The following is a 23800-nucleotide window of genomic DNA, read 5'->3' as shown; positions in this document are numbered from 1 at the left end:
GTGCAGAAAACCCCTTAAAAAACTAAGATCCATTTTCCTATTCATCAATAGTAATGTACAAGAAAAGAAAAGGGTAAATGAAAGAGCAGCAAGAAGCATTTGTTAGTTGTTTGGAAACTAAGGACTTGACAGATCTTCTCTGGTATGACAACAGGTCTTGAGCCTAGTGTTTATCAGACTAAAATTGCAATGCCTTTTTACTTGATGTATTATGTCCTAGAAAAAAACTCCAAGGAACAACTTGGTAAACATATATTTTATGTCTAAAATATATAAAACTGCATCAAATCTTAGATTGCACAGCTATAGCTAATTAATTTGCATATGTGATAAAGTGTTTAAAAATACGAGATTTTTTTTTTTAACTCTGGAAATCAAAAAGTACTCACACACAAATACACTTTTGATTTGGAGAGGGCACATATGATTTGCCACATAAGGGACAAAAGACTAAATTCCTATGTAAAACACAGTTTAAATTATTAGAAAAAGACAACTCTCACAATAATCGATAACTGAACAATATAAAAAAAGCAACTGACACAACAAGAAATTCAAATGTCCTGCTAACATTTATTCATCTTTTCCTTATTCAATCAACAAATATTTATTAAGTACCAAATATGTATCTGGTATTACACAAGACACCAAATTGTTGATGAGCAAAATATGGCCCTGTTTTGAAAGAACTCATACTCATACTCAAAGAAATTCAAATTAAAATGGTGTCTTACCTATTAATTTCTTCAATTTACATTCTATAAATTCAGCAAGATGCACTAAGTAGTTTAAATTTTTTCATATGCTTGTCTTGCTAATTCCATACCTGGGCATTTTTCCTAAGGGAATAATCAGAAAGATGCAAACAGACTTATGTGTAACTATGTTAACTGCGCTATTCTGGGATCCACCTTAATGTTCAACAGTTGGTAATGTTTTCTAGAAATTTTTTATGTCATTAGAAAATTCTCACAAAAAAAAGTGTGACTGGAAAAAAAAATCATACAAAACTGGAGTACCGATAGCTTAATATCGATGCACGAATATATCCATATTCTACATTTCTAGAGCTAAAGTCTTAGTCTAATATTAAGGGGAAAATGTTTTTAAAATAACCAACATAAATCCTTTTGACAAGGATGCCATCTTATAAGTTGTTTGCCAAATAAACCGTCTAAATATACTCTTTTCAGTGTTCACAATTTTAATCTATCTTGGAGTATACAGAGGCTAAGAAAATCCTAATGTGAGAAGCAATACAAATCAACCCTCTTAGTTGTCTGAGCAATAAAATGCTGCATTATTTAAATTGTTTTAAAAGGAAAGTTCAAAGTTTAGCTTGACAGTCACCTCTGCCTTTATACAAGAAACACAGCCTAAGGAACCATTTAAAACCGCAGACCACCGACTTGGACTCAGGACCGGGATGTTCTCCGTTTAGCCCTGACTCACAAAGGTCCCCAGCGGCCCGCCGTCTGCAGAGGGCATACCCCCAAAAGGGAAGCCCGCGACTCCACTTCCTGCCTGGGGGCGGCACTTCGGGCCCTCGCAGAGATTTCAGAAACCTGTTCGAGCCGTTTCTTGTAGGCCTGGACCTTGTTATTTGGTAAATATTTATTTAGCTCTCTGAGAACTCCGAACTAATCACTGCCACTTCTCTTTAATAATAAATGGTGAACTTCAAACGCAGCAGAATCAACCAACTCATCAGCGCTCGCCGGGAGGTGCAAAACTGCAGCCGGCCAGCGGACATGAAAGACTGAACATTTCCTGTTCCAGCTCCCGGCGGCCCAGAATAAACTTAAACCAAGTGGGAAGATGTTGGCGCGGCCGCCCCCCGCGCGCTGGCCGCGGGAGCCGGGGATCCATCTGTCCGAGGCGGGGCGCGCCGCCCCTTCCCCTTTCTCCCCAGGAACCCTCAAAGCCCGCAGCCCTGCCGGCTCCACAATCTGGGCTGCTGCTCTTCTGGGCTTTTTATGCTGCCTTTTAAATGTGCTGTTGAGCTGCAAGCCAATTAGCCCTTTCCGTTTGCCCGGGCGGGCGGTGGGAGCGCTCGGAGCGCCCCTCACCAGCGGAAACGCACGGGCTCCCTCGGCGGCGCTCCCGGGCCCAGAAGGGAGTCGCACGCCTCGCGGCGTTGACGCCAGCCTTCCAGGATTTGGTCCTCAAAGTCTTTTTTAATGTACTAGGAAAGACAAGAATCTCCCCTTTGATGGTTTCATTTTGTAATATGAGAAACAAACTCTAAGGCCCATCCTATACACTCGTATTTGATTCATCAAAGCTGCACGGTCTCACCTTCATCCACTGCTGATTTGGAAATGCTATCAAGCCTTTGGAAATACTGAAAGATTTTTCTCCCAGACACAGGGATAAAGATAATAAGTGTTGAGACCTAACTCATATTTATCTAAAACTGTTTATCCAAGATGTATTTTTTAATTCTATACTGCCCATTCTGATGAAGGCATGAGTGTTTGAGGTAGAGCTGACTCTAGTTTTCTGATAAACCATAATAAAGCTTTGAATGAGAAATATTTTGCCCGCAATGTATCCTTTGTTTTGTATGATTATTTCATCTGTGTATAATGGAGATCTGCACAGATCTGAAGTCCAATTTGTTCTCAAACTTAACACATTTCTGTTAAGTTTTTTAAACATGAATTAATTTAGAAGAAGCTGCTGGAACCATAGGGGTTGATGTTAAAATAGCTTCGCATCATTCACAAAGAGCCCTGCTAAATGTACTTTTCATTTTACTCAATAATCCCTAGGTATGGAGAGGAGATGAGAAGCACTTGTTCCCCAAACGGCTCACAGAAGCGACCCTGTGGGCACTTTCAGTGATGAGCTTGGAGTGCCCCTCTGTGGAAGGAGATGAGCACTACAGTTTCTCTCACTGGTGAGTCTGTGGTTGCTGCTGACTTGGAAACCTTGTGCTTCTTGACTTCTGCACACAGGAGGGCAGATGCTACTTTTCTGTTAAAATCTATGAGTTTAGTCTCACTCCTTTTCTTCCATGAAACATAAAATATTTGTTGAAAAGAATGAATGAATGAATCCTTTTGTCTCTCTTTCAAAAGCTTTGCATTTATTTTCTTGCAAAACCCATAGTCATGTTAGTCCCCATTCTGACATTTAAGAGCAGATAGAATGAAATGACAAGGAGCACAAATAGGTGTTATCTCATGTCCCAGGTCTCAGAAATTGGCAGTGGCTGCCACAAAGGGAGACTGTGGCCAAGTGTTGGCTCAGAAGGAAGGGTAATGTGATGAGTGAGCAGGATGCAAAAAAGAAGTTAATCACTCTGTGCCCTAGGAGCTGAAATCTGTCTTGTTGATATATAACACATCTAGCCATTGGTTAATTGTCACTGAATTTATTTAATGCATTTCAGTCTTTGTTTTCGTCTCAAAAGCAAAATAATGTATTTACTGTTTACCCTGCCAAATAATAAACTCCACTTTTACTTATGTGATAATAAACTAAAAGGGGCTTTCCAGGTGGCACTAGTGGTAAAGAACCCACCTGCCAATGCAGGAGACAGAAGAGACATGGGTTCAATTCCTGAGTAGGGAAGATCCCCTGGAGAAGAGCATGCAACCCACTCCCGTATTCTTGCCTGGAGAATCCCATGGACAGAGGAGTCTGGAGGGCTACAATCAAGAGGGTCACAAAGTGTCAGACACAGCTTCTTCGAGCACTTATTAGCTAGAAGTCATATGTTCAAGTTATACTCTAAATAGAAATATTATCATTAGGATGCTTTTAACTGCAAGTAAACAAAATCCACATCTGTCTTATACAGTAAAGGTGATGCATTGGCTCATGTAACTGAAAATTCCAGTTCAAGCTTTAAGCAAGGGTTGATCCAGGGGCTCCAATAGTGTCACCAAAATGTTAGTTTCTTTCCATTTTTCCACTTTATCTTCCCAGGTACTATCTTCACCCTAAAGGTGAATTAATGAAATCACCAACATTATCATTACTGTATGAAGGAGGTCACTCAATGTTCTCTAAGAAGGAATAACAGATAAAATAACAAAGTTGTTAGAATCAAGATATTTTCTCATGAAATAATCTATAGATTAAATCATTTAAGGAAAAAAATTTTTGTTGAGAGCCTGTTGAGGCCCATGATGGAGGCAACTGTCCTCCCTTTTTCTTTTTCTTTAATTGAAATATAGTTGATTTGCAATATTGTATTAGTTTTGTTCCAGGTATACAGTAAAGTAATTCAGTTGCTTTTTTCCAGATTATTTTCTGTTATAGGCTATTACAATATACTGAATATAATTCCCTGTACTATACAGTAAATCTTTGTTGCTTATCTACTTTTAATTTAACAGTTTGTATCTGTTAATCTCATGTTCCCAATTTTTCCCTCCTACTTCCTCTTTGGTAACTGTAAGTTTGTTTTCAATGCCTATGAGTTTGTTTCTGTTTTGTATATAGATTCATTTGTATTATTTTTTACTCCACATATAAGTGATATCATATTATTTGTCTTTCTCTGTCTGACTTACTTCACTTAATATGATAATCTCTAGGTCCATTCGTGGTGTTGCAAATGACATTATTTCATTCCTTTTTATGGCCGAGTAATATCCCATGTTGTATGTACAACATCTTCTTAAACCAATCAACAGTTGTTGGGCATTTAAGTTGTTTCCATATCTTGGCTATTGTAAGTAGTGCTGCTATGAACATTGGAACATTGGGTCCATTATCTTTTCGAATTAGAGCTTTTGTCTTTTCTGGATATATGCCCAAAAATAGGATTGCAGGATCATATATTAGCTCTAGTTTTAGTTTTATAAGGAATTTCCATACTTTTTTTCTTAGTGACTGCACCAGTTTATTCCAACAACAGTGTAAGAGAGTTCCCTTTTCTCCACACCCTCTCCAGCATTTATTATTTGTAGACTTTCTAATGAGGGCCATTCTGACTGGTGTGAGGTAATACCTCATTATGATTACGATTTGCATTTCTCTAGTAATTAGTGATGTTAAGCATCTTTTCATGTTGTCCATCTTTTCATATTGTCCTTCTGTATGTCTTCTTTGGGCTTCCCTCATAGCTCAGTTGGTAAAGAATCCACCTGCAATGCGGAAGACCTGGGTTCAATCCCTGGGTTGGGAAGATCCCCTGGAGAAGGGAAGAGCTACTGACTCCAGTATTCTGGCCTGGATAATTCCATGGACTATATAGTCCATGAGGTTGCAAAGAGTTGGACACTACTGAGCGACTTTCACTTTCACTATGTCTTCTTTGGACAAATGTCTATTTAGGTCTTCTGCCCATTTTTTAATTGGGTTATTTGTGGTTTGTTTGTTTGTTCATTTTTTAACTGAGTCATATGAGCTGTTTGTATATTTTGGATATTAACCTCTTGTCAGTCACTTCATTCACAAATATTTTCTCCCACTCTGTAGGTCATCTTTTAGTTTTGTTGATGGTTTCCTTTTATGTGCAAAAGATTTTAAGTTTGATTTGGTCCCATTTGTTTATTTTTGTTTTTAAGTCTTTTGCCTTGGGAGGCTGACCTAAGAATATATTGATATGATTTATGTCCAAGAAAGTATTGTCTATGTTCTCTTCTAGGAATTTTATGGTGTCATGTCTTATATTTTGGTCTTTAAACCATTTTGAGTTTATTTTTGTGTACAGTATGAGGGATTGTCCTAATTTCATTGATTTATATGTAGCTGTCCAGCTTTCCCAATTCCATGTGTTGAAGAGACTGTCTTTTCTCCATTGTAAACTTTGCCTCCTTTGTTGAAGATTAATTGAGAATAGGAGTATGAGTTTACTTCTGGGCTTTTTATTCTGTTTCACTGATCTATGTTCCTGTTTTTGTGCCAATACCATGCTGTTTTGATTACTGTCACTTTGCAGTATTGTCTGAGGTCTGAAAGAGTTATACTTCCAGCTTTGTTCTTTTTCCTCAGAATTACTTTGGCAATTCTGTCTTTTATGGTTACATATAGATTTTAGGATTATTTGTACTAGTTTTGTGAAAAATGTCAAGGGTATTTTGATAGGACTCACATTAAATCTGTAGATTGTTTTGGGCAGTGTGGCCATTTTAACAATGGTATTTCTTCCAAAACAATAGCATGGCGTGTCTTTCCATTTCTTTGAGTTATCAATTTCCTTTATCAACATTTTGTGGTTTTCAATGTATAGGTCTTTCACCTCCTTAATTAAGTTGATTCCTATGTTGGTGGGGTATTTTTGTGTTTTTTTTAATTTTACACTTTTTTTTTTGTTGTTGTTGCGTTGGGTCTTTGTTGCTGTGCCCAGGCTTTCTCTAGTTGCAGTACACAGGCTTCTCATTGCAGTGACTTCTCTTGTTGTGGAGCACAGGCTCTAGGCTCATGGGCTTCAGTAGTTGCAGCTCACGGGCTCTAGAGTACAGTCTCAATTGTTGTGGCACACAGGCTTAGCTGCTCTGAGGCATGTGGAAGCTTCCCTGACCAGAAAGTGAACCTGTGTCCCCTGCATTGGCAGGCAGATTCCCACCCACAGTACCACCAGGGAAGTCCTTTGGCATGATATTTAATGGGATTTTGTTCTGATATTTCATTTTTAAGAAATGCAACATATTTCTGTGTATTAATCTTGTATTTTGCTACCTTGTCAAATTCATTTATTAGTTCTAATAGTTTTTGTGTAGTGTCTTTAGAGTTCTCTATATAGAGCATCATGTCATCTGCATATAGTGACAGTTTTATCTCTTCCATTCCAGTTTAAATACGTTTTTTTTTTTTCTTATCTGGGTTTCTTGTCTGTGGCTAATATCCTCTCTTTTTCTACTGTACACTGTTTAATGTGGTGGTGAGAGAAGGCTGTGATGAATACTAAAATATACCCTACCTTCATATATTACACCAGACTGATAGTGCTAGGAGAAACCTTAGAGAGCACTCGGTCTTGCATCTTTGGTATACTAGGAAACTAACTAAGACCCAGATATAGGAAGTAAACATAAAATTCATTTAATGAGAACTGAAGAGACACTTTAAAATGTGAACAAGGGGGCTTCCCTGGTTGCTCAGTGATAAAGAATCTGCCTGTCAATGCAGGAGACTTGGGTTCAGTCCCTGGTCTGGGAAGACCCCACGTGCCACAGTGCAACTAAACCATGAGCCACAACTGCTGAAGGCCATGTGGCCTGGAGCCTGTGTTCCGCAAAAGAGAACCCACTGTAATGAGAAACCCAAGCACTGCAACTAGAGAGTAGCCCTACTCACCACGACTAGAGAAAAACCCAAACAGCAATGAAAACCCAGCACAGCCAAAAATAAATAAATTTTTTTAACGTGAATGAAGATCAAGCCTCTGCATGACCACGCATGTTTATCTGTCAACAAATAGCACCTGAAAATCAGTCTTACCCAGAGATTCAACCAATCCAGACCAATTTGCCATGCCCTCCATGAAGACTCTGTGGTACAATCTCAGAAAGTAATCTCCCTTCAATCTGCTACTCACAGCTTCTTCTTACCTTAAAATAGTATTTTCTGAATTGAGATACACATACATCAAAGAATACATTGTATGTTGTATGTAGAAAAATATAGCTGGTATTTCAAGCTGTTGATTTCATGACAATTATTATTCATAAGAAGTCTATAGTTGATATGTCAGTGGTGTTCTACCTTACACAGCACATTTTTAACTTTATAAGTATTCAATTCAGAGATACCTGCAAAACTTTAAAATAGTCAAATTTACACACTGCTGTATTCACAGAAAAAAACTTTGACTGCTTTGGATATGGGCTTCCCTGGTGGCTCAGCAGTAAAGAATCCATCTGCAATGCAGGGGACACAGGAGACAGTAGTTCAATCCCTGGGTTGGGAAGGTCCCCTGGAGGAGGACATGGCAACCCACTCCAGTATTCTTGCTTGGAGAATCCCATAGACAGAGCAGCCTAGCAGACTCCAGTCCATGGGGTCACAAAGAGTCGGACACAACTGAAGCAACTGAGCACAAACGCATGCTCTGGATGTGTATGAAGATTTAAGAGAAAAATGTAAAATTTTAAATACTGTCGATCTCATTAATGCCAAGTTGTTGATCTCTTTAATTTATTTAACTTTTTAGAGAGATGGAGCTCATTGGCCTTCATTCAGTAATGTTCTCATGCTTCTATTTGCTTTGTAAGGAACTCCAAGTCTTTTCTGTATGTAATCTTCAATCTGCCAAATTGTATACATAACTTGTGTTTGTGTTAGAAGATACTTGCTCATTTGAACATTCTAAATCTAACCCTCCATGGCAAGCTTACATTCCATATGCAAAATAAAGTGAATGGGAAGATCATAAAGCTGGGGCTGTGAGGAACACTGCTTAATCATGGTGAATAAGATAGATTTTGTTGTCTGAATTACCTTTTTTAAACTCAGCTGAAGATCTAGTTGTAATTTTTTAAATCTTATTAAACAGACACTTGAGAACAAAGGCTTCAGATTTCCTTTTCTGGAAGTAAGAGGAGCTAATTTCCTGAGAGGGCCTCCCACCAAAAAACAAGTAGATCCTGATAAGCCATCCTTTATTGCATGTCTATAGTTGTAAGGAAAAAAGGTAATTTTTCAGGATGCTCTCTCCAAAAATAAATTTCAAGAATGCAGAATGATGAGCCGTATTAAGAAGGGAAAGGTAGAGTGGCCTGAAGGCACAAGCCAGTATTAGAGCTGTGATAGCTGGACTAAGTCTTGGGCTAGAAGCTGCAATAAGAGTTGAACTTGAGAATCCCACATTAAGCTGATCTTCTCAAAGGAAACTGAAATGTTCCAGCTCAATGGTCTCCCTGTTTCCTAGCACAATCACAAATAAATGTTCTCTTAATAAAACTATCCCCATTGTATTACCAAAAGATTCAGATTAAGAGAAAGCAAATATGGGCTCAAAAAAGATAAACACCAATACAGTATACTAATGCATAACATGGAATTTTAAAAGATGGTTAATGATAACCCTATATGCAAAACAGAAAAAGAGACACAGATGTACAAAACAGACTTTTAGACTCTGTGGGAGAAGGCAAGGGTGGGATGTTCTGAGAGAATTGCATTGAAACAAGTGTACTATCAAGGGTGAAACAGATCACCAGCCCAGGTTGGATGCATGAGACAAGTGCTCAGGGCTGGTGCACTGGGAAGACCCAGAGGGATGGGATGGGGGAGGGAGGCGGGAGGGGGGATCGGGATGGGGAACACATGTAAATCCATGGCTGATTCATGTCAACGTACGGCAAAAAACACTACAATATTGTAATTAGCCTCCAACTAATAAAAATAAATGGAAAAAAATCAGAAAATATACATGTAAAGAAGACACCATTATTGCAAGTCATCAGTAACTACAAATAGATTCCAGTCCCTAAGGAATTCATATTTTGGAAACTGTCAGATACAGAAAGACTATAACATTTCTATATATAAATTGTTCAAATAATTAAACATGCTTTCACAGAACAAGTAATTGTTAGGGATTATCAAAAATATTCTGCCAACTTGAAAAAAATGAAAATGAAAAGAACTTTGGAGAATAAAAAATGTAATTGTTGAAAAAGAAAATGGATGACTTACACTGCAGATTAAATGTAAGTGAAAAGAGAATTGGTGAACTGGAAGGTATATCTGAAAGAATATCCAGGATCCCATATAGAGAAAAAAGAAGATAAAAATTAATAGAGAGATTCAAAGTTATAGAGAATAAAATGAAAGACTTTAAAATACATCCATTCAGAATCCTAAAGTAGAAAATAGAATGGAGGAACTGCAATATTTGGAGAGACGATGATCAAGAAATTTCCAAAATTAATGAGATACATAAACTCAGAAGTATCAGTAAAGGAAGTCGATATATAATAAGCAAGATAAATAAAAAGAAACCCACAAAGATACATTGTAGTGAAATTGCAGATCACAAAAGACAAAAAGACTTTAAAAGAAACCTGATAGAGAAAGAATGATGTTTTCCTCTCAACCATATGGATAGAAAACAAAAAAGACAGGATCGCTGAATCCTGGAGAAAGCAAGGGAGTTCCAGAAAAACATCTACTTCTGCTTCATTGACTACACTAAAGCCTCAGACTGTGTGGATCACAACAAACCATGGAAAATTCTTAAAGAGATGGGAATACCAGACCACCTTACCTGTCTCCTAAGAAACCTGTATATGGGTCAAGAAAAAAACAGTTAGAACAAGACATCTAATAACTGACTGATTCAAAATTGAGAAAGGGGTATATCAAGGTTATATACTGTCACCTGGCTTATTTAACTTTTATGTGGAGTACATCATGTGAATGCTGGGCTAGATGAATCACAAGCTGAAATCCAGGTTGCCAGGAGAAATATCAATAATCTCAGATATGCAGATGACACACCCTAATGACAGAAAATGAAGAGGAACTAAAGAACCTCATGATGAAGGTGAAAGAGGAGAGTGAAAAAGCTGGCTTAAAACTCAACATTCAAAAAACTAAGATCATGGCAAATAGATGGGGAAAAAATGGAAACAGTGACAGACTTTATTTTCTTGGCCTCCAAAATCACTGTGGATGGTGACTGCAGCCATGAAATTAAAAGACACTTGATTTTTGAAAGGAAAGCTATGACAAACCTAGAGAGCACATTAAAAGGTAGAGACATCACCTTGCCAACGAAAGTCCATATAGTCAAAGCTGTAGTTTTTCCAGTAGTCATGTATGGATATGAGAGTTGGTCCATAAAGAAGGTTGAGTGCTGAAAAATTGATACTTTAGAATTGTGGTGCTGGAGAAAACTCTTGAAAGTACCTTGGACTGCACGGAGATCAAACCAGTCAATCCTAAGGGAAATCAATCCTGAATATTTATTGGAGGGACTGATGGTAAAGCTGAAGCTCCAATGTGTGGCAACCTGATGAGAAGAGCCAACTCTAGAAAAGACTCTGATGCTGGGAAAGCCTGAAGGCAAAAGGAGAAGGGAGCAGCAGAGGATGAGAAGGTTTGAAAGCATCACCAACTCAATGGACATGAATTTGAGCAAATTCCCAGAAGTAGTGGAGGACAGAGGAGCCTGATGTGCTACAGTCCATGGGGTTGCAGAGAGTCAGATACAACTTAGCAACTGAACAAGGAGAGAAATTAACTGTCAGCTTATAATTATGTATTCTGCAAAATTATCTTTTCAGAAATAATGAAAAAATGAAGACATTTTCAGTTGAACAAAAATCTAAAGAGTTTGCCATCAACAGTTTTAGGAACTTGTAAAGAATGTGCATTTAGTAAGAAAGAAAGCTATTGTTAAAGAAAAGTCTAAAATGCAAATTATTAGTGAATAAATTGGTAAAGGTGTAATTTTTACATCTTTAATTTTAAATGACCTCATTCAAGAAGGAAGAAGATTAGAAAGAAAGAAGGAAGGAGAGGTGGGGTTCTAATTTATAGTGTTTAAGCAATAAAATACAGAACTAAAGTTCTAGACTTAAGTAGCATTTGGAGATTCTTCAGTCTCCAGATTTTGGTTTTGATTCACCAATGAGAAGTAGCTGATGGAAAAGTGTTCTAAGATCCTTGCATCATTCAGGAGCACGTTTAACATATTAAATTACTTTAGACTTACTTAAATTTAATATGTATGATACAATTTCAACAGTAATTGCTAAAAGAATATTTTATCTTAACTGGATGAGGGGAAAATTTGTTAAGAAAAATTTTAAACTAAAAAATTGAATTAATCTTAAAAAGGAAAAGGAAGGAAAGAAGCAAGTGAAACAGATAAGAGAAACAAATTTTTTAATATTTGTTTATTTATCTACTTGGCTGTGCCAAGTCTTCACTGTAGCATGCAGCATCTTTTACTTGAGGCGTGTGGGATCTAGTTCCCTGACCAGGGATCAAACCCGAGTCTCCTGACTTGGGAGGGCAGAGTGTTAGCCACTGGACCACCAGGAAGGCCCCTAGGGAAAAATTTACATTGATAGAAATAAGTCCAATTATATCAATAATGACAACAAATATAAATGATTTAATTACAAGTTAAAAGGAAAATTTTATTTAATCTGTTCTTTCTTTAGCTAAACCATTTGTAATAGTCACACCTAAAATATAAAAATGTCGAAAGGTTAAAAAAGAAATTCCAGACAATGCCAAAACAATGCAGACATCACTACACTGATATTAGATAAAATATAAAACAAAGAACATTATTGGGAATAGAGAAGGTTACTATATAATAGTAAAAGTTTTCAGTTCACTATGTAATTACAACAAACTTTAAATTTGAATGCAAAGAATAAAATTGCCTCAAAATCATCATAGCATATGTTAGCATAACTCTGGTAATTATTGGTGGTCTAGAAGACAACATATTAATTTGAATAAAGAATGCTTGAAGAACAAATACAACAAAATTGCTATAATCAATTTATTTTAAATTAGATACTTAACAAGTAGAGAACACACATTCTTCTCAACCTCACAAGCAGTATTTCTTAAAATCCACACTCAACTCAGCCATAACACAAGTCTCAACACATCTCAAAGAATCAGCATCGTGAAGACCATATTCTCTGGCAGCAATACAGTTGAAAGGATAAAGGACAATAATACAAACTTGATGGAAGATTTCAAATCACACATTCAAGAAATCCTATGAATCCTAATCAGAATAACTACAAAGAAAAGCATAACCAGGATATCAGAGCAAAAGAGCTAAAAACAAAAGAAAAGGAAGAAATTTTAAAATCAGGGAAACAAAAGACATTATCTTCAAAGGAGGAACAATAAGATGAACAGTCATCTTCTCAAGAGAAACCATAAAAGTCAGAAGATAACGTTCTTTTCTCAGTCTGATTGGAGGTTTATCAATTTTACTGATCTCCTCAAATAACCAGATTTTAATTTCACTGATCCATTTTCTCTGTTGTTTTCTGTTTCACTGATTTCTGCTATGTTTATTCCCTCCCCCACCCCTTATTCTGCTTACTTTGGGCCTGATTTTCTCTTCTTTTTCTGATTTCTTAAGGTAGAAGCTGATAAAGGACATCCACAAAAAAGCTTACTTTTAATATCAACGTTACTGATACAAGACTGAATGATTTCCCCCTCAGATCAGAAATGAGAGAAGGATATCCACTCTCATTTCTGCTATTCTGCATCATAATGGAGACCCAAAGGATGAAAGCAAGAAAAAGAAATAAAAGACATGTATATTGGAAATAAGCCTCCCCTTATTTGTAGAAGACATGATTGTCTATGGAGTAAATTCTAAAGAATATACCCAAAAAAAAGAAAAAATGACTATAAAGTATGAGTTTTGTAAGATTGCAAGATATAGGTTCAATATAAAAAAAATTCATTGTAACATTTCTCCAAATAAGACATACAGATGGCTAACAAACACATGAAAAGATGCTCAATATCACTCATTATCAGAGAAATGCAAATCAAAACCACAATGAGGTACCATCTCATGCCAGTCAAAATAGCTGTCATCAAAAAGTCTACAAATAATAAATGCAGGAGAGGGTGTGGAGAAAAGGGAACCCTTTTACACTGTTTATGGAAATGCAAACTAGTACAGCCACTATGGAGAACAGTGTCGAGAGTGCTTAAAAAACTGGAAATAGAACTGCCATACACCCAGAAATTCCACTGCTGGGCTCACCCACCGAGGAAACCAGAACTGAAAGAGACACATGTACCCCAGTGTTCACTGCAGCACTGTTTACAATAGCTATAACATGAAAGCAACCTAGATGTCCATCGGAAGACAAATGGATAAGGAAGTCTTGATACATATACACAATGGAATATTACTCCAAAGCTATAAAAAAAAGAATGCATTTGAGTCAGTTCTAATGAGGTAGACAAAACTGGAGCCTATTATACAGAATGAAGTAAGGTCAGAAAGAGAAGCACCAATACAGTATATTAATGCATATATATGAATTTAGAAAGATGGTAACGACCCTATATGCAGGACAGCAAGAGACATATATGTAATGAACAGACTTCTGGACTCTGTGGGAGAAGGCGATGGTGGGACAATATGAAAGAATTGCATTGAAACTTGTATATTGCCATATGTAAAATCGATGACAAGTGCAAGTTCGATACATGAAGCACAGCACTCAAAGTTGGTGCTCTGGGACAACCCAGAAGGGATGGGGTGGAGGGGGAGGTCGGAAGGGAGTTCAGGATGGGGGGATGCCTGTACACCCATGGCTAATTCATGTTGATATATGGCAAAAATCACCACAATATTGTAAAGTAATTCGCCTCCAATTAAAATTAATTAATTTTTTTAAACTACATAAAAACATAGTAAATCCCGAAGATAAGCAGATATGTGTTAGAATTGATTCAAAATCAAGCATTTGATAATAATGTTAAGAGCATCATTTAATCTTAAGAGTATTTCACTGTATCTATTAAGGATGAAATGAATTTTAAGTACTTAGGGAAAAAAATATCAAATGTAATTCTGTGTACCAGTAGAAGACAATTGAAAATTGAAATTTTAAAACAGAATTATTGACAATAGCATCAAAAAACATGAAATGCTTAGGAGTAAATCTAGCAAAATAGTACAAGAGCCATAGACTCTGGAAAGTATAAAACAGTCCTAAGAAAAATTAAAAAACTAAATCAGTGTACTGAGCTCACAGGTCAGAATATACAGTATTATTGTGATATCAGTTCTTGTCAAATGGATCTATAGATTCAACACATTCCCAATCAATATCCCAGCAGGCTTTTTTATAGAAACAGATAAGCTGATTCCAAGTTTTACAAGGAAAAGGAAAGAACTAGAACAATCTATTTCCTCATCAGCTACCAACAGAATCCCAATATCCAAATTTCGTATATATGGTTTAGAACTTTCTTCCAACTAAATCTATTTGTCTTATTTGTACTCATTGCTTAATCTATTGTACATTGAATGATTATCCATTCTTTAAACCAGATGCAATCACATTGTCTTAAAAGCAATGGTTAACATAAATACATTTTCTTAAAATAACTTTCCCATCTTGATTAGCTTGTTGGAAAGAATCAAGAAATTCACCTGTCAATATGTGAATTTCACACATTCACTTTTTAAGAAAATAAAAATGTAAATCTGTATTTTTGCACTCATAAGCAATAGAAGTAATGAGTGTATTCTTTTCCATATTTTTCACAGCATCTTCTGTTACTAATATCTGCTGCTCTTTATGATGTTCATGTGAAAATATATACCAGTTATTGTAAGCTTATCAAAAGAAAATAGATAGAACAGATTGAACAAAAGCCTTAAAATGTGAATAGCAGGACCTTTTTTCCTTTGGGATCTATAGATTCAACACATTCCTACAGTAGTAGAATATAATGCCCTTTGCTATATAGTAGGACCTTGTTGTTTATGTACAGTATTTTCTATGTAGTAGTTTGTATCTACTAATCTCAAACTCCTAATTTATACCCCCACCCCATTCCCCTTTGGTAACTGTATATTTGTTTTCTATGCCTGCGAGTCTGTTTCTGTTGTGTAAAAAGTTCATTTGTGTCATATGTTAGATTCTGCATATAAATAATAGCATATGTTATTTGTCTTTCTCTTTTTTACTGCGCTTAGTGTGATAATCTCTAAGTCCATCCATGTTGCTGCAAATGGCACTTCATTCTTTTTTATGACTGAGTAGTATTCCATATTACTCATGTGTACTATACCTTCCATATCCTATCATCTGTTGATGGGCATTTAGGTTCCTTCCATGTGTTGGCTATTGTAAGTAATGCTGCTATTGAACACTGCAGTGTACATATCTTTTCAAATACGAGTTTTCTCTGTATATATGCCCAAGAGTGGGATTGCTCGGTCATATGGCAACTCTGCTTTTAGTTTTTTGAGGAACCTCCATACTGTTTTCCATAGTGTCTATACCAATTTGCATTCCCACAAACAGTATAGAAGAGTTCCCTTTTCTCCACAGTTTCTCTAGCATTTGTTATTTATAGACTTCTTGATGATGGCCATTCTGACCAGTATGAGGTAGTACCTCATGGTAGCTTCATTTACATTTTTCTAATAATTGGCAATGTTGAACATCTTTTAATGTGCCTCTTGGCTGTATGTACCCTGGAGTAGGAAATGGCAACCCACTCTGCTGTTCTTGCCTGGAAAATTCCTGAACAGAGTAGCCTGGCAGGCTACAGTCCATGGGGTCACAAAGAGTGGGACTGAGCATGCACATATTGGCTGAATGTATGGTAAGACCTTATTTTTAAAGCACTACTCATGTCATTTTCTGTCCTGAACTGTGTTCTCTCAAAATTCATATGTTGAAACCCTCCCCGTGACTATATTTGGAGATAGGGTCTTTAAAAGGTAATTAAGTTTAAATGAGGTCATGAAGGTGGGGCCTGAATTCAATGACTGGATCCTCATAAGAGGAAGAGGGACTACCCTGGTGGTTCATTGGCTGAGACTTCACGCTGCCAATACAGGTGACCTGGATTCGATCCCTGGTCAGGGAACTAGATCCCACATCCTGAAATTAAGAGTTCGAATGCCACAACTAGAAGATTTCACAGGCCACAACAAAGATCGAAGATCCGCCCTGCCACAGCTAAGTCCCAGTGCAGCCAAATAAATAAATAAAAATAAGAGGAAAAGACACCAAGAGGTCTGGTGAAAAGACCATGTGAGGACACAGGTAGAAGGCCATCTGTCTGCAAGCCAAGGACAGAAGTCTCAGGAGAAACCAAATTTGCTGACACCTTGATCTTGAACTTCCAGCCTCCAGAACTGTGAGAAAATAAATTCCTGTTGTTTAAGCCACCCAGTCTGTGGTATTTTGTTATGGCAGCTCTAGCAGACTAAGACTTAGTCCAGTTTTTTCCTCTGATTTTTGCCTTGCCTACTTCTCTGGATATTTCTGTAAAAAAATGATTATCCAAAATTCATGCCATTTGACCACCTCACACCATACATTCAGCCACCATTTGTTTGACCCAGTCATCTCTTCACCTCCCTATATGGCATGACTCCGAAACCTCCTAGAAATTCAGGATTGGTTTCTGCTGCACCATTTGATTAGCTCATTTTGCAAGTTTCTGGGTGGATACAGACCATTACAAAGCCAGCTTGGCCAAGGGACAGAAATCGCTAAGGAGGGAGACAGCAGGAGCAACAGGGGTTGGGTTCAGAAACCTTGCCACACAGTGCGCTGGCTTTGTTGAGCTTCATGGCACAGGCCCATGTTCTGTAAACTTTTCATCTGCACACAAATTGCATTTCACAGCAATACTAAAAGGGTGGGTTACTGATGCTGCATGTGGGAAGTATGTGCACAAATCCTGTTATCTGATAATAGGATTACCATGCATGCCTCCTGAGCATGCTTTGAAAGTTTACTCCTGAATCTACATATACAGCCACAGGCCAGTCATTTTATTGCACAACAAATAAAATTACTGCCAAATCATTTTTAAAGTCACTATTATTTTCCTCATTATTTCTGTCATCATTTCTAAGTTGAGCTGTAGCAACAGCCATATCCAGGTAAGTCTTTTTCTTCTCCCTTCTCACATCCACGCCATCACATCCCAACCCACCCAAGCAGCACCAAATTGTTTCTTAATATTTCTGAAGCCCACAGGATATTATAGACAACCTAAGGAGAAAAACCAATAGAAAAAGAAAATGCCTGTTATTTTAGCAACATTGATGAGGTATCTTCTTCAAAACTTATAACCAAAAAGTTCTTTTGAATAGTCACCAGAAACTCCCTATCAGTCCAGTGGTTAGGACTTGGTGTTTTCCCTGCCATGGCTCTGGGTCAGTCCCTGGTCACATAACTAAAATCCTGCAAACCATGTGGCCAAAAAAATAGAAGTCGTTTACCATACATGTTGCCCTTGGCTCTGATTTAGCCCTTTCACTAAGTCTTAGGTTATGGACAGCACAGGTGCAGGTTCAAAAATTTCATGTGTAAGATTTCTGCCCTCTCTTGTGGCTAGAAGGCCTCACACTGTGCTCCAGCTCCATGGGAGCTGAGGAAATTGTTCCACCTGAAGAGACCGGAGCCATGACACTCAGGGCTGTGGTGATGGTTGATCAAAGTCCCTGAACCAACAATCACGATGCCCTGATCTAGCAAAGAATTTTCTCTCAAATGTGAATTTATTTACATGGAAAGTATTCAAAATATACAAATAAATGTCATTTACATGTACATTTAATGACTCATTTTTACTGTAAATTATATGAAGAGAAATACAAAATAACTATACAGTTCAGTGAGTAATATATCTGTTTCAGTAACATATGAACACTTGGAATCTACAGTATCCTAAAATATCTAGAAGGGATTCAAAAAAGTGAGGCATGGTATTGGTTCTGAATACAATGTATGCATCTCATATTTTCTCCTCAGACTCACCTTACACCATTAATGTTAAGTGTACCATCTTACTCTATGGTATCATTACTTCCTGTGTAAGATGAGTCTGCGGAGAAAATATGAGATGCATACGTTTTACTCAGGACCAATACCATGCCTCCCTTTTTTATATCCCTTCAAGACCCTCTGACTGGACAGAGCGCCTCCATAAGCTGACGTTTGGCTCCCAAGAGGGATCTTTGCGTGTTCCAGTTTATTTCCACTTATCCTTCTTTGCCTGCCTGCCGTGAATCTCATTGCCTCAGGGCTTTACATAAGTCTGTATTGTAAAGGAGAATTCCATTCCATAACCCTTAAGAGTTGTCATGCTGTTGTAATCATCAACATAGGTGTGAATGCAAATACATTTGGAGGTAACTACCTGGGATTCCTGGTCAAATCCTAGGAATGCCCTGACCCAATCACTTGTTCAGTCGCTCAGCTGTGTTCAACTGTTTGCAGCCCCATGGACTATATAGCACGCTAGGCTTCCCTGTCCTTCACTGTCCCTGAGTTTGCCTCAGACTCCTTTCCATTGAATCGGTGATGCCATTCAACCGTCTTATCCTCTGTCGCCACCTTCTCCTCCTGCCCTCAATCTTTCCCAGCATCAGGGTTTTTTCCAGTGAGTTGGCTCTTTGTATCAGGTGGCCAATGCATTAGAGCTTCAGCTTTAGCATCAGTTCTTCCAGTGAATATTCAGGGTTGATTTCCTTTAGGATTGATTGGTTTGATCCCCTTGCTGTCCAAGGGACTCTCAAGAGTCTTCTCCAGCACCACAATTCAAAAGCATCTTTTCTTCAGAACTCAGCCTTCTTTATGGACCAACTCTCCCATCTGTACATGACTACTGGAAAAACCATAGCTTTGATTATATGGACCTCTGTTGGCAAAGTGATAGGTCTGGTTTTTAATATGCTGTCTAGGTTTGTCATAGCTTTCCTTCTAAAAAGCAAGCATCTTTTAATTTCGTGGCTGCGGTCACTGTCTGCAAAGGTTTTGGACCCCACGAAAATAAAATCTGTCACTGTTTTCATTGTTTCCCCCTCTATTTGCCATGCAGTGATGGGACTGGATGCCATGATGGTAGTTTTCTGAATGTTGCGTTTTAAGTCAGCTTTTCACTCTTTTACTCTCATCAAGAGACTCTTCTTTTAGGATTTGAAATAGCTCAGCTGGAATTCCATCAACTCCGCCAGCTTTGTTCGTAGTAATGCTTCCTAAGGTCACCTTGACTTCACACTCCAGGATATCTGGCTATAGGTGAGTAACCCAATCACTTATCCCTCCCCTAACAACTCTCTTGAATTTTATAGTCATCACCCCACTGCTTTACTTTATAGTTCTCCAGTTTGGGGCTGTTTCAATTAACCCTTCTCTAAATATTCTTGTATATGTATCCTGGTGAACATAAGCACACATTTTTTAGGGTATATACATAGGAGAGGAATTTGTGTCAAAGGATATGCAAATCTACAACTTTACCGGATAATGTCAAACAGTTTCCTGAAATGGTTGAAATTGTTTACCACCTGCCACCCAACCAGCAATATATGAACTTTTCTGTGGTTCCACATCTTTGCCAACACTTCTTAAGGTTAGAATTTAAGTTTTACCCAGTGTGGTAGGTAGTTGTACCTCACTGTAGTTTTAATTTGCATTATCTTGATTACCATTGAGTTTGGATATCTTTACACATGTTTATTGACCATTTAGACATACTCTTTTGTGAACTGTCAATTCATATCTTTTCCATTTTTCTATTGGGCTGTCTGGTTATTTGGTATTTTGTCTTCTGTCTTTGTTGTTGTTGTTTTTATTTGTTATTTGTCTTTTATTGCACTGTAGAAGTTCTTTTTATATTTGGATGTGAGCTTTTTGTTAGATGTGTCACAAATGTTTTTTCTCTTCTCTGTGACTTTTTTCCCTTCTCTTAATGAGTCTTAATGTGTCTTCTGACTTGTGCAGCGAAATTCAGCAATCATTATTTCCTGTGGCTTCTTTTAAAATATCTTTCCCTGGCCAGGGATCATAAGGATAGTCTCCTAGATTATCTTCAAAAATCTTTCTTCTTTGTATTTGATGTTGAGATCTACTTTCTACCCAAAACTGACTTGTCATGGTGTTGATTGATTATGGGTTCAATATCTCTCCTTTTTTTCTTTCTCTTCCTCTCCTCCTCCTCCTTTTTCTTTTTGTTGGTGTTGAGTCATCAGATCCATAAACATGGTACATTTCAGTTGCCTTTATTTTCTTTCATTAAGTTTTATAGTTTTCTTCACAAAGGTTTTGCACATTTTATTTATGCCTTGGGACTTGATTTCTTAAGCTATTTTGAATGGTTATCTCTTTTTTGTTTCCTTTTTTAACTATTGGCTGCTGGTATATAGAAATACAGTTAATTTTTATATTGACTTTGTATCCACTGTTCAATTTGGCTATAAATTAATATTGTATTCATAGATTATTCTGTGTTTTATCATAATCATATCATCTTTAAACAATGACAGTTTGTTTCTTCCTTTCCAATCCTTATAATTCTCATTTGTTTTTCTTATGTAATGGCTCAGACTGGGACTCTGCTACAGTTCTAAATGGAAATAGTTATAATGGACATCCTTGTATTTTTCCTGATTGTGTGATTTGTAACTGTGGGATTTTAATTTATTGAGGTGATTAAATGATGACATGAAAGCTAATGCCATTGAAATAAGAATTACTTACATTTCCTGAGAGAAGAGGCCACATCACATCATTCAGACCTCATGAGTGATCAGGAGACAGACAGGAGAAAGGGAAAAGCCCAAACCCAGAACCCTTATTGGAGTTTCTTTGAAAAACGCAGGGCAGAGTAAAACAGTTTAGGATTAGTTATTATTAGCAATAAATTGTGGGCTTTTGGCTATGGGGTCCTTTCTAGCTACTTGGTTCCTGGCCTTGGGATGACTTAGGCCAGGGGAAATATTTGCTTAGTGTGTAAAGTTGGTGATGCACAGGGAGGCCTGGCGTGCTGCGATTCATGGGGTCGTAAAAAGTCAGACACGACTGAGTGACTGAACTGAACTGAACTGAACTGAACTGAAAGGACTAGATAAAGGAGGTGATTGGCTTGAACATGAGAGGCATGCTCCCAAGTAAAGTGTTTACCAATTTCAGGAATTACTAACCTGAGGAAGCCAGCCTCTCTTCCACCCTTAAGATTTTTAAGATGTCAAAATATCATAAGATATGAAAAAATGACATGAGGTTAATACACTGATCTCAAAGAGAAAGTTTCCAACATTTCATTAGTTTCATTTTGTTTTTTTTAGATGTCCTTTATCCTTAAAAAGATATCTTCAATTCTAGTTTGTCAACAGTACTTTTTCCTAGTTATAAACAGATATTGAATTTTATCAAATATTTTTCCTGAATCAATTAGGATGACTATATGACTTTCCTCATATAATCTGTCAATATTCTTATTTACATTTATTGAACTTCACTTCCCTGGTGGCTCAGACAGTAAAGAATCTGCCTGCAATGCAGGAAACCCATGTTCAATCCCTGGATTGAAAAATCCCCTGGAGATCCCTCTCCAGTATTCTTGCTTGAAGAATTACATCGACAGAGGAGCCTGGTAGACCACAGTTCATGGGATTCCAAAGAGTCAGATACAACTGAGTGACTAACACTTTCACACTGAACTTGTGATGTTAATCTGTATTTTTATTTCCAAGAATAAGCTCAATTTGATCATGGTGTGTTATTTTATACATTGCTGAATTCAGTTTGTTAACATTTTGTTAGAGTTTGGCTGCTGTATTTGTAAATGAAATTCATCTGTATTTTTCTTTGTGTATGCGCAGTATCTGTCATATTAGTACAAGATTATGCTCATCTTCTGAAATTAGCTGAAGAAAAAACCATAGGATTGTTGGCAGTTCCTCCTTGTTTGGTAGAATTCTCCACTTGAGCCAATCAGAGCATAAATTTTCTTTGCAAATTGCTTTTTAATAAGAGACTTTATTTCTATAATAGTTATAGAAGTATTTAGGTTTTCTGTGTTTTCTTATGTCAGTTTTGGTAAGTTTGCTATTTTTCCAGGAGTCTAAATATTTCATTTAAATCTTCAATTTGGAGATAAAAAGTTGTTCATAGTATCTTCTTATCTTTTTATATATTGATAATGTGTTCCTCCTCTTTCTTTTTTTGGTACTTTCACCAGAAGTTAATTGATTTTATCGGTCTTTTCAAATAACTACATTTTGGTTTTTGTTCATCTTTTTTATTGACTGTGTTTTCTATTTCATTAGTTCATGTCCTCATCTGTTTTATTTCCTGCCTTCTAATTTCTGTGGATTAACTTTTCTGTTTTTTCTCTCTTTTTTTTTTTTTGGCCACACCCCATAGCTTGCTGGATCTTAACTTCACATTAGGGGTTGAATCCAGGCTACTGCCATGAAAATGCTGTGTCCTAACCACTGGATTGTCAGGAAATTTCCTCTAATTTCTTGAGATTTGATGTATGGCTTAATTGTTGTCAGCCTGTTTTTCCTTCTTAGTATATGCATTTAAGATAGTAAGTTTTCTCCTAAGTACTGGTCTAATCCTATCTTAAGAGATTTAATTTGTAGCATTTTAACTATTATACAAATAAAAATATTTTCTAATTTTCATTGTGATTTTTTTCTTAGACTTATGATTTGTTTAGATGCATACTGATTAAATTCTAAACATGTAGATATTTTTTATTTATCTCTTTATTATTGATTTTGTTAGAATAAATATACTTTGTTAGATAACATATTCTATATGATTTCAGTTCTTTAAACATGTTGAGACTTTATTTATACTCAATTTTTGTAAATATTCTTCATGACTTTGAAAAGTGTACAAAATGCTGCTATTGGTGTAATACTCATTCTTCCCTATTAGGGTGAATTTGTTTCTCCAGGCAATTCTGCCTGAAGTTTGCTCTATATATGTTGCTGTTATCATATTTAGTTCAGTTCAGTTGCTCAGTCGTGTCCGACTCTTTAGACCCCATGAACCGCAGCACGCCAGGCCTCCCTGTCCATCACCAACTCCAGGAGTTTACCCAAATTCATGTCCATTGAGTCGGTGATGCCATCCAACCATCTCATCCTCTGTCATCCCCTTCTCCTCCTGTCCTCAATCTTTCCCAGCATCAGGGTCTTTTCCAATGAGTCAGCTCTTCACATGAGGTGGCCAAAGTATTGGAGTTTCAGCTTCAACATCAGTCCTTCCAGTTATCGTATTAAAAGCGTGCAAATATAGAATTTCCATATCTTCTTTATGTGTTTAAACTTTTATCATTATGAAATAAAGCCGTTTAACTCTAGTAGTGCTTCTTCCTTAAATTCTGT

At 37.0% G+C, this 23800-nt stretch overlaps 1 long non-coding RNA gene across 1 annotated transcript; it reads left to right on the top strand.

The window, feature by feature from the left end:
- Nucleotides 1-1524: 1524 nt before the first annotated feature.
- Nucleotides 1525-23009, top strand: LOC139034655 (uncharacterized). Its single transcript, XR_011487148.1, has 3 exons — nucleotides 1525-1606; nucleotides 2775-2902; nucleotides 22824-23009. It is a non-coding gene; the product is annotated as an uncharacterized lncRNA (long non-coding RNA).
- The last annotated feature ends 791 nt before the right edge of the window (nucleotides 23010-23800 follow it).

This window comes from Odocoileus virginianus, chromosome 4 (assembly GCF_023699985.2).
Source record: "Odocoileus virginianus isolate 20LAN1187 ecotype Illinois chromosome 4, Ovbor_1.2, whole genome shotgun sequence".
In the NCBI taxonomy this organism is placed as follows: Eukaryota; Metazoa; Chordata; class Mammalia; order Artiodactyla; family Cervidae; genus Odocoileus; species Odocoileus virginianus.
This window is presented reverse-complemented; position numbering and strand designations above follow the sequence as displayed.